The following is a 10,904-nucleotide window of genomic DNA, read 5'->3' as shown; positions in this document are numbered from 1 at the left end:
TGGGTGTCAGGGAAACTGTTTCACATTCAATCATCTCTGTTTGGGTATCAGGCTCAATGTCTCAAATTCCACCATCACCAATTGGGCATCAGGGAAACTGTCTCACATTCCACCGTCTGTAATTGGGAATCAGGGAAACTGTCTCACATTCCACCGTCTGTAATTGGGAATCAGGGAAACTATCTCACATTCCAACATCTCGAATTGGGTATCACATTGTGATTTTTTACAGAATCCAGCAGCTCACTGGGAAAGGCACACATGGTACAGATGGAGGAAAAAAAAGGTGCAAAGTGATTTTATACTTTCATTTGGGGCAATGCCTTTTTATCTCCAGAAGGTTTAATTTAACTTAAAGGGCTCGTTTCCCAAAAGAAACTTCAGGCACAAACTATGACTTTATAAGGAAAACAATCAATTATTATTATTAACATTCTCGAAAACTTGACATTAGAAAGTAAACAGCAATCTTTCTCTTTGCCTCTGTCTATCTCTGTTTTTGTTTCTCTCTGTGGATCTACTTTCCCTTTCTCTTTCTCTCTATCTCTTTCTTTCTCCCTCCCTTCTCATCTGTCTTTGTTTCATTCTGTTTGTTTCTCACTCTCTTCAGTCCTGCTTCTGTCTATTTATTTATTTGTGTTGCTGGTTGACTTCCTGATCTCTTCTTTTCATCTCTTTCTCACTGTTTTAATCTTTTATATTTCTATCCCTCTCCCCTTGTTTTCTATTTTTCTCCATGCTTTCTATTCCTCTTTCTCTCTCTTTCTCTTACTGTCTTAAAATGCCTGACACTCTCCTGCTCCGCCTCTCTCTCTGTCTCTAGTTATTTTGAATTGATTTCTTCCGTCTCTTTACCTCTCCACTTCTATCACTTTGTAAATTTTTGTCAGTGTCTCTCTCTCGTTCCATCCATGTCTGGTCTTCCTCTCTATCCATCTATATATATCTGGTTTCTCTCTACATCTAACTATGTATCTCTGCTTTCTCTCTCTCTCTCTCTCTATCTATATATCACTGTTTTTATCTCTCCCTCTATCTATCTAGAAATCTGCGCTTTCTCTCCCTCTCGCTATCGATATATCTCTGCTTTCTCTCTCTCTATCTCTATATCACAGCTCTCTCTCTCTCTCTCTCTCGACCTCTGTATATATCTCTGCTTTCTCTCTCTCTCTATTTAGAAATTTCTGCTTTCTATCTCTCTCTATTTTTATATTTCTGCTTTATATCTCTCTCTCTCTATCTATCCATATGCCTCTGCTTTCTCTCTTTACTTCTATCTATATACCTCTGCTTTCTCTCTCTCTATCTATAGACCTCTGCTTTCTCTCTCCCTCTATCTATATATCTCTGCTTTCTCTCTCTCCCTATCAATATATCTATGCTTTCTCTCTCTCTATCTGTATATCACTGCTTTCTCTCTCTCTATCTATATATCTCTGCTTTCTCTCTCCCTCTATCGATATATCTATGCTTTATCTCTCTCTCGATTTATATATCTCTGCTTTCTCTCTCTCTCTATTTTTATATTTCTGCTTACTATCTCTCTCTATATATCTATCCATATACCTCTGCTTTCTCTCTTTACTTCTATCTATATATCTCTGCTTTCTCTATCTATCTATCTATATATCTCTGCTTTCTTTCTCTCTGTCTGTATATCACTGTTTTCTCTCTCTCTCTCTCTCTCTACCTATCTATATATCTCTGCATTTTCTCTCTCTATTTAGAAATCTCTGCTTTCTATCTCTCTCTATTTTTATATTTCTGCTTTCTGTCTCTCTCTCTCTATCTATCCATATACCTCTGCTTTCTCTCTTTACTTCAATCTATATATCTCTGCTTTCTCTCTCTCTCTATCTATATATCCCTGGTTTCTCTCTCTCTATCTATGTATCTCTGCTTTCTCTCTCTATCTATTTTTCTCTGCTTTTTCTTTCTCTATCTACATATCTCTGCTTTCTTTCTCTCTCTCTCTATCTATATATCTCTGCTTTCTCTCTCTCTCTATCTATCTATATATCTCCGCTTTCTCTCTCTCTCCATCTATATATCTCTGCTTTCTTTCTCTCCTTATGTTTCTCTCCCATCTCAATAACTCCTTAATTATGTCCGTCTCTGAGTAACCCTGCCTCTGCCTCTCTATGTTTCTATCTCTCTCACACACACTCCCTCCCTTTTTCGCGAATCTGTCTTTATTTTCTGCAATTTTTTAATCGTTACATTTCTTTTGTCCTTGTGCTCTCTCTCCGTGTCATTCTTTCTATTTTTATTTTTCTCTCTCTCCCTATCACTTCTTCCCTTTCGCTCACATTCTGTCTTCTCTCTCTCACTCTTCAATTCTTTCTTTTCTCTTTCTGTCTTCTTTGGTGACTATCTCTGTTTGTTCTCCGTTTCATCCGAAAACACAACGTCAGATTCCACATGTATGCTGACGACACCCAGCTCTATCTCACCACCACATCCACTGTCTCTCATTTGTCATATTTCTTGTCTGACATCCAGTACAGAATGAGCAAAAATTTCCTCCAAAGTAATATGAGGAAAATTGAAGCCATTGTCTTTGGTCCCGAATGCAAGCTCAGATTCCCAGCCACCGACTCCTCCCTCTCCCTGGCCACTGACTGATGGTGAACCAGACCATTCGCAACCATTGCATCCTATTTGACCCTGAGATGAGCTTCCTACCACATATCTGCTCCATCACCAGGACCGCCGACTTCCACCTCAATAAGATCGCCAGTCTCCGCCCTGCCTCAGCTCATCTGTGGCTGAAACCCGCATCCCTGCCTTTATTACCTCCAGACTGGACTATTCCAATTCTGTCCTGGCCTGCCTCCCATCTTCCACCATCGATAACCTTGAGCTCATCCAAAACTCTGCTGCCCATATTCTAACTCGCACCAAGTCCCGTTCACCCATCACCCCTGTGCTCGCTGACCTATATTGACTCCCAATTCGGGAATGCATCGACTTGAAAATTCTCATGCTTGTTTTCAAATCCCTCCACGGCATCGCCCTTCCCTATCTTTGTAACCTCCTGCATAATCACTCCACCATTGGCGGCGCTGCATTCCGCTGCCGAGGCCCTCAGCTCCGGAAATCCCTTCCTCAACCTCTCCGCCTCTCCACCTCTCTCTCCTCCTTTAAGAGGCTTCTTAAATCCTATTTCTTTGACCAAGCTTTTGTTCATCTGTCCTGATATCTCCTTATGTGCCCGGTATGAAATTGTGTTTGATAATCGTTCCTGTGAAGCGACTTGGGACGTTCTACCACGTTAAGGTCGCGATAGAAATGCAAGTGGTTGTTGCTCTATCTCTATCTGTCTTTATGTCTTTCTAGTTTTCTCTCCTGTTTTTTTCTCTATCTTCACCTTTCTCCTCAGTCACTGTCTATTATTTTGCTTTTTCCTCCCTCTTCCTTTGACTCTGCCATTCTCTCACTCTCCCTTCCTATCTGCCTGCATAAAGATGCTTGTCTCCTTGTGTAACTGTTTCTCTCCCTATCTTCCTTTCTCTTACTCACTCTCTCACACAAACGCAAACGTATACCGACATACACTCAAGTGCAGACAAACGCATTCACTCTCCAAAAGCAGCAGTGAATAGCCTACGGGTGCAGTTCTACACAATGTGGTTAGAGGATAGTAGCGGACTTCAGGACGACATTGACAGATGGAGAAATGGACAGACACATAGCCCATGCAAAGAATTGTGAAGTGATGCATTTTGGAAGGTAGAATGAGAATTTGCAATATAAACGAAATGGTACAATTTTAAAGGGGGTGAAGTTACAGAGAGACCTGAGCGTTTAGGTACACACATCTTTGAAGGTGGCAGCAAAGATTCACAAAGCTCATCAATAGAGACAAAGAGTATAAAAGCAAGGAATTTAACCTTTATAATCACCGGCTATGGCTCAACTGAAGTATTGTGTCCAATTCTGGGCACCACACTTTAGGAAGGACGTCAAAGCCTTGGTGAGAGTGCAGAGGATATTTACTAGAATGGTACCAGGGATGAGGCACTTCAGTTATGTGGTGAGACTGGAGAAGCTGGGGTTGTTCTCCTCAGAGCAGAGAAGGTTAAGGGGAGATTTAACAGAGTTGTTCAAAATTATGAGGGGCTTTGATAGAGTAAATCGGAAGAAATTGTTTCCACGGACAGAAGAGGCGGTAACCAGAGGACACAGATTGAAAATAATTTACAATAGATTCAGGGGGAAATGAGGGGACATTTTGTTTAAACGCAGCGAGTTGTAATGATCTGGAATGAACTGCCTGAAATGATGGTGGAAACAGATTGAGCAGTAACTTGAAAAAGCGAATTGGATAAATAATTGAAGGGGAGAAAATTGCAGGGCTATGGGAATAGGGCAGGGGACTGGGACTAATAGGATTGGTCTTTCCAAGAGCCATCACAGGCACGATGGAGCGAATGGCCTCGTAATGTGCTGTAAGATTCTATGATTTTATAATTCTATGTATGTAACCACTGCGGGAGGAATGTTCAAAGGCGGGAAATCAAGAACGTTCATTTCCATAAAGCAAGTGAGAGGTATTGGTTCAGAGAAATTTAGAGCGGGAATTATAGAAGGGGATTTCTATATAGGGGGAATGTAACAGCGATTATACTTGGTTGGATTATGCACGACATGCAACTCTCCATTTCGCTTTTAGTCTCCATTTCCGTCGCTCTTGTTTTCTCTTTCTCTCTTTCTCATAATCAGTTTTTCACTCTCGGTTTATCTCATTCTTTCTCTCCCACCTCTCTCATTATCTCTGTTTATCACTCTTTCTCTATCCCTCAATCTGGCTCTCTTTTGCTCAGTTTTCCTTTTTGTTTCACTGTTTCATTCTCTCTCTATTTTCCTCCTTTCTCTCTGTATGTGTGTGTTTGTGTGCTTGTTTCTGTCTTTGTCTCTCTCTCTCTCTCTCTCCCCTATGCCACTCTTTCTTTGATTGTCTCACCCTCCCCCGTGTCTGTCTCTCTCTGCACTTTCTCTCTCTCTCTTTCTCACTCTCGCTGTGTCGCTCGCTCTCTGTCTCGCCCTCTCTCTCTGTCTTATTCTTTCTGCCTCTCTCTGTCTGTCCCTCTATCTCTCTCTATCTATCTCAGCCTGCCTCTCTCTGTGTCTGTCTCTTTTCCTGTGTCTCTGTCTGTCTCTCTTTATCACTTGCTCTGTCTCCCTCGCTCTGTCTTTACCATTCTATGTCTCTCTCTCTTTCTCTTTTTCTCTCTCTCCCCCCCCCGCTCTTTCTCTCCCTCTGTCCGTCTGTCTCTCTCTCTGAGTCTCTCCATCGGTGTCTCTCTCTGTCTGTCTGTCTCCCTGTCTGTCTCTCTGTCTTCTCTACCCCTGTATGTCGGTCGGTCGTCCTCTGTCTGTTAATCCCTCTCACTGGCTCTCTCTCTCTCTTTCTCTATCTCTCTGGATCTCTCTCTCCCTCTACCTGTATACCTCTCTGCCTCGCTCTCTGACTGTCTCTGTCTGTCTGTCTGTCTGTCTATCGGTCTCACTCTTTCACTGTCTCTCTCTCTTTCTGTCGCTGCCTCTTCAGTTATTTGGTGTGCGCCCATTCTGATCAGTCCCACAGCAGTGACTTTTATTACCAGCTTTGCGCATTTTCCAGGGCGCCATTTAGTTAAAGTCCAGCTGAGCTCTTTAGTGCCTCCATTTTGAGCGACAATTCAAATGTTGTCTGCAGAGCAAGTCCCGCCACAATTGGTCAGATTATTAATAAAATGTAATATCAGAACCGGATTTAAGATCATTTCATGGCTCCGTGCTGCGAATATAAAATATAGAAACAGAGGAAATATGAGCAGGATTAGGCCATTCGGTCCTTCGAGCCTGCTCCGCCCTTCAATGTGATCATGGCTGATACTCTATCTCAATACCATATTTCTGCTCACTCCCCATACCCCTTGATATCTTTTGTTTCAGAAAATCTATCCAGCTACTTCTGAAAAATATTCAGTGACTTGGCCTCCACAGCTTTCTGTGGTAGAAAATTCCACAGGTTCAGCAGCCTCTGAGTGAAGAAATTTTTCCTCATCTCAGTCCTAAATGTCCTACCCCGTATCCTGAGACTGTGACCCCTCGTTCTGGAACCCATAAATGCCCCCCTCCCCCCCAGCAAGGGAAACATCGTCCCTGCATCCAGTCTGTCTCGCGCTGTCAGAATTTTATATGTTTAATGTGATCCCCTCTCATTCTTTTTTTTATTCTTTCATGGGATGTGGGCGTCGCTGGCGAGGCCGGCATTTATTGCCCATCCATAATTGGCCTTGAGAAGGTGGTGGTGAGCTGCCTTCTTGAACCGCTGCAGTCAGTGTGGTGACGGTTGTCCCACAGTGCTGTTAGGAAGGGAGTTCCTGGATTTTGACACAGCGACGATGAAGGAACGGCGATATATTTCCAAGTCGTGATGGTGTGTGACTTGGAGGGGAACGTGCAGGTGGTGTTGTTCCCATGAGCCTGCTGCCCTTGTCCTTCTAGGGGGTAGAGATCACGAGTTTGGGAGGTGCTGTCGAAGAAGCCTTGGCGAGTTGCTGCAGTGCATCTAAACTCAAGTGAATACAGGCCTAGTCGAACCAATCTCTCCTCATACGACAGTCCTGCCATCCCTGGAATCAGTCTGGTGAATCTTCGCTGCACTCCCTCTTTGGCAAGTATAGCCTTTCTTAGGTAAGGATTCAAAAACTGCACACAATACTCCAGGTGTGGTCTCACCAGGGCCCTGTATAACTGCAGTAAGACATCCTGTACTCAAATACTTTTGCAATGAAGGCCAACATGCCATTTGCCTTGCGAACTGCTTGTTGCACCTGGATGTTTGCTTCCTGTGACTGGTTTTTCCTTCCGAACTGGATAGCGTCACATTTATCCACGTCATACTGCATCTGCCATGTATTTGCCCACTCACTCAACTTGTTTAAATCGCCTTGAAGACTTTTTGCATCCTCCTCACAACTCACGACCCCACCTAGTTTCATGTCGTCAACAATCTTTGAAATATTACATTTGGTTCCCTCATCCAAATCATTGATATATATTCTGAATAGCTGGGGCCCAAACACTGGTCCCTGCGGTACCCCACAAGTCACTCTCTGCCACCACGAAAAAGAACCATTTATTCCTACTCTCTGTTTCCTGTCTGTTAACTAATTTTCAATCAATGCCAGTATATTACACCCAATCCCATGTGCTTTAATTTTGAACAGTAACTTTATACTTTCCGCCCTCTGGGAAGTGTAGGGGATGGAGTATAAAATAGGATTTATTTCTAGTGCTTCAAACCCTCCACCTCTTTCTATGATTTCACTAATTTAACAATCAGATTGAGTGGGTATTTCACCGCGTTCTTCAGCTTCTCTCTGAATTTCGTGTGGGTCAGGACATAAATACACGAGTTTGCGCAGGAATTGAGAAGCTGCAGCATCTTTGCTGTGCGTTCTGTGATATAAACAGTGTCAGAGTAGGAGTAATAATACCGAATGTCTGCAATTCGCAGATAAATGTTAAATACAACCTGTGTTACCAATAACAGTATAAAACTGCCCGATATACTGAAGAATAAAATGATGGATTTCTTTCGGTTCTCCATCTCTGAGTCCGCGGGATTCTTTCCATTGCTGCGGCCTCGGAGTTCCCTGCGGACTCGATTGGACACTAAAATACTTCTGACGGTCAGAATATTGAGCAGCAAAATTATACAGAATGGGACACAAGGTGTTAAAATGCGTTCAAAAATCTCAAACGCAGCCCATGCGGTGGAAGCACGGAAGTTCTGTTTCGTGATACAGACCCAGGGAACATCATCAATGATATCCATAGATTCAGATATAAAGCACCAGGGGACACTCACGAAACAGCCCACAACACTCACTGTTCCCAGAACCACAGCCGCCATTTTCTCGGTGCGATATTTAGTTTTCAGCTTCTAACAACAAATGGCCACAAATCGATCATAGATGAAAGCGACTGTGAACCAGACAGGAACTATAGCGGTTGCAAAACACAAGAGGTTAATGAGACTGCACACGGAAATAATACTGAGAAATGAACCTGGGAAATAAATCATCGCAATCCAGCTCAATATCACATCAATGATAACAGCTACTGCCATTCCCACCAGGTACCATTTGGATAGACCGCACTTTCCTTGGGACTGGACCACAATCGCCACCAAGTTCACTATTATGGAGAGAAAACGAAGCAGAGAAATTACTGATCAGACCCGGAGCCACAGCAGCAGTTTGAGAGGATCTGGGGTGAAGTTTCCAGCTTTGTTGCTGCATCGAACGGTGGAAAGTGATTCATTGAACTGGGTGGTGTTTTTGGGCAGTGAAGTGTTTTTAAACACAATGATCAATAATGAATTGTGAGATCGATAAAGAAAGTGAATAAAGTGAGCACCGGATCCACTGGAAGGGCCTGGTGATTGCACGGCGCCAGTGGAGAAGTGATAAAGGGTTTTAACGAGCGGGATTCGAGTGGATTAAAGCCGGATTTAGGCTCCAGACGAATTGGAAACAGAGTGAACGGTCGGGAAGGTGAGAGGACAGAGTGTGATGCAGCTGGTTTGTTTCTCTGGGTACCGGCAGGAGCTTCGACTAAACGGGAAAGGCAGCTGGAGACCGAGCCAATGATTTAGATTTGACGGGAGGCAAGGGAAAGGACATGTCGGAGCTGGAAGGCAGTCAGGAGCAGATGGTTTGGGAAAGCGAACGAACTGAAACAAGGGATGAGGGGACAGTTGATTCAATGCAGAGGGAGGAGAGGCTGGGATTCAGAGGGAGAGACTGCAGGAAAGTGTTAGAGGAAATCTAATCTATTGGTCCCACGAATACAATCCAACTAATGCATTCAACAGTTCATTTCTGTGGTTTTTCGTGTCAGGAACATGTGTTGGGTATAAAATGTGTTCAATAAATTTACTTTGTGTATTCAATTAAAATTAAATTGAGAAGTGATAATTAAACCAACCTCGTTGTTTCTTGAATTCAGCCGAGCTTTAAAAACATAGTATCATATTAATTCATTACGATCAAGAAATTACTGATTCTATTCCTTAAGTAAATTATAATTATATTTATGTTAAATTGGAAAACAAGGAACATTTCCAAAAACAGACTGAGGACCTGACTGGGATATAAACATGAGGAATGGGACCCACAATAAAATTCACCCAATCTGACCACATCATAATAACACATTCAAATGAGATTTTCTGTGTTTAGTTGTACTGTAAGTTTCAACAGATCATTCTGATGAATTATTAACACGACAGCCTCTCGCTTTCCCTCTCAATCGCCCTCTCTGTCATTCAATCTACTCGCTTTCTCATGTCCATTTTCTCATCCGATTAAACCCTATCATCCTGCGCCTGCATTCTGTTCACCAGCCCCGTGTTCTCCAGATCCCAATCTCAATGCAGTTTGATAAAGAGTGAAGCCTCTGTGGAATAGTTTAATGTTTCTACAGATCATTCAAGTCTCCACCTGTTGACTTACACTTTATCACGTCATCCACAAATCAAGGAATAAACAGAATCAATTGCGTCTTCCAGGCACATCTCACAATAATTGAGATTGCTTCTCCTGTAATTATAAAGTGAAGCGAAAGATGGCGGCATTGTTCAATTAACAAAATGCCAACATCATACATATAATCAATAGATCAATAGGAGGGCTCATGATTCCAACAGATACGGGGCAAACTGATGCATCATAACCTCGAAACATTTCATTTTACAATGAAGTCCAGTGACAGTCAATGAATTGATCCACAGTGAAGCAGAGAAGGAGATGTGAAAGAGTCAGCAGCAAACTCAGTTCAGTCGCCAGATAACTGAAGCGGCGTCAGATACAAACATGACATAATATTTCATAACAGTGATAGCCAATAAGTACATTGAAATCCCAGTTAAACTGAAGCATGTTATTTGGGTGGGAGAACATTGTGCTGCCTCCTTCTAACATTGAGACCGTGAGCTGTCTCTTTATCAATCACTGAAAACGCATTGATGAAAAAATATTCAAGGACAGGCTTGCTCCACAATATGAAACTGTTAACAGCTCCTCATGGTCTGTTGCCATCTCTTAGCCTGGACACCTGATTCTAATACATTCAGTACAGAGAATAATCCAGTAACAATGCCAGCGTTGGATATACAATGGTCACTATAAATACAATGTGACTCCTGCAAGGCTGAACGTTTATAAATTAAGGAGATACAATTATTCAACAATACATTCAAAACAGTGAATTATCCAGTAACGAAGGGAGGGTTCGATGCACAAAGTCATTTCAGATATAGTGTGTTAATTTCTACAAGTCAGGAGGAGCAGAGACTGAAAACATTCTATCATTGATCTGATAGAACAGAACAGGTGACGGTGTGAAACATGCAGCGAGAAAATATTATTTACCAATTACATCAGCAGACTTTACCCTGATTTACAACATTAACGGCTGAGATAACTGCTTTCGCAGAAGTCCAACGGCTGCAAGAACAGGATAATAACTGTCTTCTATCTGATGGATTATTGGATATCCCATTTCTGTGAGAAGCACTGCCTTCGGTTGGCCTGGAAGCAACAGCTCCGGTCGGCACTTTGAACTGTTCCATTCCAACAAGCTCTGATTATACAGGGGATAAGACTCCACTGACACGGTTGTAACCCTGATCATAGCTGTTAGTTACAGTCACTTGAACAAATGCATTACATCAGCAGCTTTGACTCCGACATAAATAATGTGGTGGATATAATACAGTACCTCACAGTCCAGGACATCATCGTAATCAGACCTCTCTCGGGAATAACGGTAAAGGCTGCACTCATACAGGACTGATCCAACAATTAGGAACAACTTCATTTGCAGTTTTCAACTAATTTTATTGA

The sequence above is a fragment of the Heptranchias perlo genome, unplaced genomic scaffold, assembly GCF_035084215.1.
Source record: "Heptranchias perlo isolate sHepPer1 unplaced genomic scaffold, sHepPer1.hap1 HAP1_SCAFFOLD_1413, whole genome shotgun sequence".
Classification (NCBI taxonomy): Eukaryota; Metazoa; Chordata; class Chondrichthyes; order Hexanchiformes; family Hexanchidae; genus Heptranchias; species Heptranchias perlo.
The sequence above is the reverse complement of the archived record's forward strand: the minus strand, read 5'-3'. Positions refer to the sequence as shown.